The 5,390-nt window shown below is 45.6% G+C and overlaps 1 protein-coding gene across 1 annotated transcript in view; it reads left to right on the plus strand.

Moving 5' to 3' along the window:
- Positions 1-5,390, plus strand: part of LOC144114924 (QRFP-like peptide receptor) — a 587,744-nt gene that overhangs the window by 497,949 nt on the left and 84,405 nt on the right. The window lies entirely within an intron of this gene.

Consider the following 5,390-nt stretch of genomic DNA (forward strand, 5'->3'; position numbering starts at 1 on the left):
TTGATGAAACGAAAATATCTTGAACAATGGCGCTCTTTGGCTCCAGACGCCATTGCACCATGAAAATTCACTATCATCAGACAAACAAACAAACGCTATCACTCTGCAACAGCGAAGGCAGTACACGTGCACAGAAAACAAATGCACTTCAAAAGAGCGGCAGAAAAGCAACGCCGCCGTCATTGCAGGAGAGGCCATCCTGGGAATCAATGCATGTAGAAGATGGTTAATTAACTCGAGGAATTCGGCTTCTGCGTCGAAGTTAGGAGCGCCATAATTTCGATTCTGTAGTCTTTGGCAGAGGTGTAGTCCATGTCGATGAGAATTTTTTCTGATTGTCCTTCGCCTGGGTGACAGCTGCTGTAGCTGCAAGTCTATTGTAAGTTGAAAAAAATGTTTTTTTTGTGTGCCCTCTATTTTAGGAGTAAATAGCAAAAACATGAAATGATATTGCGCAACGGTGGACTGCCAGTGGTGAGAGTGCGAGTGCGGTGTTTTTGAACTGTTCTAAACAGACAGTTTAGATATGCGGCATAGCCTTTTTATCTTTGTGATCTGATCGGGATAGCAGAGTGGAGGTGTTCGTGCGTCGTGCATAATGTGTTGTTAAGCATGAGGAAGGCTGGGCGTATTCTGTAATCATCTTTTTACAGAGGTCCGCCTTCTCACTTCTTTTCTTTTTTGAAAGAAATTGATTGCTAAATCATACACTTCCTGACCAGCTTAGTAAATTGTGCTCTCATAATCAGCGCCAGAAAAATATCAACGACTGAGAAATAATCCACTCCCCAAGCAGTTTCGCAAAGCATGCTGCCGTCACCAGCGCACAAAAGTTGCTTCCGTTCATCAGCAAATCAAGAATTAATATTCACAGGTTATAAAAATAAACTGTTCTCTCTTTGACATGTAGCATTCTTTTAATGTGCTGCATCAATTTGTTAATAAAACCGACCACTGCCCTAAATTTAAAGTTCATTGAAAGAAACTTATTGGTCACTCAGGTACAGCTTTCAAGGTACCAAGAGACTGCCGAGGAAGCTGCCTCTACACTGGCTTGTGTAGGCACAAAATCAACGCCGGGTGCGTTTCGATGGAGGCGAAACGCTAAAGCGCCCGTGTGCTATGCGATGTTATGTCAGTGCATATTAAAGATCCCCAGGTGGTCGAAATTATTCCGGAGACCTCCACTACGGCACCTCTTCTTTTCCTTTATTTCAGACCCGCCGCGGTGGCTCAGTGGTTAGGGCGCTAGACTACTGATCCGGAGTTCCCGGGTTCGAACCCGACCGCGGCGGCTGCGTTTTTATGGAAAAAAAACGCTAAGGCGCCCGTGTGCTGTGCGATGTCAGTGCACGTTAAAGATCCCCAGGTGGTCGAAATTATTCCGGAGCCTTCCACTACGGCACCTATTTCTCTCTTTCTTCTTTCACTCCCTCCTTTATTCCTTCCCTTACGGCGCGGTTCAGGTGTCCAACGATATATGAGACAGATACTGCGCCATTTCCTTTCCACCAAAAACCAATTATTATTATTATTATCACTCCCTCCTTTATCCCCTCTCTTACCGCACAGATCAAGTGTCCGCCGATATGTGAAACAGATACTGCGTCATTTCCTTTCCTCAAAAAAACGAGTATTATTATTTTCATTATATAGAAAGGAAATGGCCGAATAACTGTATCACATATCTCGGTGAACACAAGAACCGCGCCGTAAGGGAATGAAGAAACGAGAGAGTGAGAGAACACAAGAAGAAAGAGGTGTCTGAGTGGAGGGCTCGGGAATAAGTTCGACCAGCTGGGAATACTTACGTGCACTGACATTGCACAGCACAAGGGCACCTTCAGCGTTTTGCTTCCATCAACGTGGCTGCCGTGGTCGTGTAACCCGGTCACGGCATGTTTCCGTTTGCTAGCCGCTACAGACAAGCTCAATGTTGCCCACACCCGACCTATCTATCTATACGCGTGGTACGAAGCCGGGTATTGAGAGAGAGGTGTGTGCTCCATGCATTAGCGCTGACAAAGTTGTGGTACACACTCGGCACACCAGCAATGGCCGCAGCGTTCATTGCGGGACCAATCTCTCGCGATCAAACATTAAGTGCTGCCTGCTGGTCTGGCAGGGTGGGCGTGCTGCCTATTCAGGGTGCGACACGCAAAATTGAAAATTCGTTTTTGAGGAAAAGAAATTGCGTAGTAAGTCTGACATGACTCGGAGGACACACGAACCGCGCTGTAAAGGAATATTGAAGAAATAACTTTAACTGCACCCGTCAAGGAATCAGAGGGCGGTGAAGTCGTGAGTCGTGAGTCTTGCGGATGAGCAGTTGTGCGGATGCGCCGATACCATGGTAACCAGAGAGGCCCGAGAGGCGGGCCGCGCGCTTGGTCGCCGCCTCGGCGCACGCCGCTCTTTCACCCGAACCGCGCGTCGATGCGCACTGCATTGCGTATAAAAGGTGATGTAGTGGGCGTCTGTATCACAACGTTTTACATGCACGCAGAGAAGGAGAGTCCAACCGCTGCTAAACGGCGGTATAGACAAGAAAACATTAACTCTTCCGATCCTGAGGTTGTCGCCTGGCACTTGGCTATTCAACAAAGAGAGAAGGAGCGTAAGAAGGCGAAGAGAGCAGCGGAGACGCCCGAACAGAGAGAGGAACGGCTTGCCAAACGGAGACGCCAGACTGTGAGCGTAATAGACGGCGCATAGCCGCCGAGTTGGAGCCCAATGTCTCTCATTGCTAAATATACAATGACCACAACAAGCTCAGCCAGGGAAACGTACCTCTCGCTACGTATATCCTGGCATCGCCGAGCTGAACCATTGCCAATTTTTTTTCCTGGAGGACGATTGGGTTACGCCTAACGTCCCACTAACAACCCGCGCTGCAAAAATAAAACGATACGGGTGCGTTTTAGCGATTAAAAAATATCCTTGGGTTGTCAGCGATATGTTCGAACATCTCGAAACGATGCTCAGGACAGCAAAATTGGTGCGTCACAGACGGAGAAAGGCCAGATGCCATGGAAGAGCCATATACAGGCTTTCCGCGGCACCTGCTCTATAACTGTGTTCCAGATATACCGGAAGCACGTCACGTTTTTTCCGGCGCACTTTCTGAACTCCTGTCCAGCGTCCACGTATTGAACTTCCCTGTAGGCGACGGGTGCGCGAATGACGAGGCCGTCAACTCTGTTACCTCTTTTTATTTCCTTTCGGTCGCCTTCGCTGCAGCAGCCGATGGGGTTTTTGTGCATAGACGCTCTTACCCACCATGTGACCGTGTGATGCCTGGCGTGAGCCGTACGGCAGCGGGATTGCAGTGTGTCATTCTCAACGTCCCTGGCATGTGAAGAGTTGTGGCTAGAAGAACATGACTTCGGGGCGCCTTTTGACTCTGTTTTTTTTTTTTACACAGCCCACCGCTCAGCGTATTTTAAATACCGTAATCGCCAGAAGTACCCAAGCAATGTGGTCTGTTTCTTAGTCGTGTAGCGGAACACTTATGACACCCCTTAAGCTCGTGTAAGCTAAGGAAAACCCTTGTGCTCACCTTTCAAGACCTTTTGGTCTTTAGTGGTGCCGTATAAAGCTCCACTGCACGGCTGAGTAGCGAACCCCGTTGCCTAGTTGCCGTTTGCAAAAACGTTACATTCTAATATGTGTGCATCGCCAGTGTTTCGAGCCAAAGTGTGTTTTATAAGGAAATCTACCTGTACAATTAACTACACATTCAACAATCGAAGCAGAGATGTCAATTTGTAGGGCGTGGGTTTGCCAAACATCTCAGCGCTGCGCTTGTGTATATGGCATTGATAGACTGTCACGACTTGATTTCCGAGGTCGATGTTACATTGGCTATCACAGAAGGCGTTTTTCTTAGTTTTTTTGAAGCGGAAAGAGATTATGAACGCAGTTCTTTAATATATTGTAAGATTTCACTATAACAATGAATATCCTCAGATCTCCCTTCGACAGGCTTGCATTTTTTTATATTAACGTTTTTGCTAACGTCAAAAGCGTAAGTATTCCCCATTGGTTTTCTACAGTGGCCGTCTTAACTGCTCCGCGCCAGCGATGGAATAAGTTTTAAAGAAAGATTGTGGTGCACATAGGAAGGATGGGCTATTACCTTCAGTATTTCCATAACAGTAACTTGCCGTTTTCAAAAATTCAAAAATTTTGTCCAACAAAGTTGGACATGTAGTACCTCATTATCTGCGCGAAATTCAGTTGAAAAAGAAAACAAACAGGCATCTTACGCGGGCGTACGTACCGAAGCAGAACTTGTAAAGAAAGGATCAGTCAAAAAATTTGGAACTCGGAACTTGGAAAAAAGGATCAGATTAAAAAATTTCGAACTATGGCAAACAGGGCATTTACTACCAAGTAGCCAAACTACTTAACCTACACGAATCTGATGTTGACTTCAGCCAGCCAATCAGAGCTTTTAAACGGACATACGAAGAATTCTTGTTCACCTCAAATATATTTTTAGAGCCATGAACAAACTACAAGTATCGCTATAAACCACTGTAGATAGCTATCATGCCGTCTGTAATTCAGATTCTAATTTTTGCGCTACACATTATAAGATCAGGCTCAATTCTGCCAGATGGGATTATTAGAAACTTTCAGTAACGTCTTTTTAGTTTTTGGCTTGGATTCTATCAAGTGTTAGTTTCGGTTGTACATTGATGTATTTGTACCCTCTTTTTTAACAAAATATCCAAAGTGTAATTGTGTTGTATTGCTGTATTGTATTGATTAATTGCTGCACTCCTTGTGTTGTATTTTAAAGTGCGGAAATATTTTTATGCTATTGTAACCGCGTAAGTGTTTTATGTGAAGAAAATGTGATTCTGCTGGTGCAGGCTGTAAACAAGTGTATGGGGACTAAGGCCTCGTCAGGCTTCCGAGCCTTAAACCTTACGCCTCCCGCAGGAATTAACTGTATTACTTCTACAAAATAAAGTTACTTACTACGTGAATTATTTTTTTTTTGCCTTTAGTGGCCCTGTGCAGCGCCTCGCGGCTAGGAAACCGCCTCGAAGCCTCGCGATGCGGAATTTATCATTGTCCAATGCTGTCAAAAAAAAATACAATAGGGCGCGTGGTATTAAATAGCCAAGGCAAACAAAAAATGCGGGAACAAAAATGTGACACCTAAAAAACAATGCTGAGTTCAGGATATACGCTGGCCCCTTGCACAGTCTGAGCAGCATTCTAGAAATGAAAGAGAGAAGAATCAAGTCTACTTCTTTTCCTTTCTCGAAAAGAGTTGCCTGACCGGCAATCTCTACGAAACTGCGTTGGCCCATCTTTCTTCCACAGTGCGGCGAGCCTGCGTGCGTGTATGTGCCAGTCGCGCCAGAAGAAAACAG

The sequence above is a fragment of the Amblyomma americanum genome, chromosome 1 (genome assembly GCF_052857255.1).
Source record: "Amblyomma americanum isolate KBUSLIRL-KWMA chromosome 1, ASM5285725v1, whole genome shotgun sequence".
Lineage (NCBI taxonomy): Eukaryota > Metazoa > Arthropoda > Arachnida > Ixodida > Ixodidae > Amblyomma > Amblyomma americanum.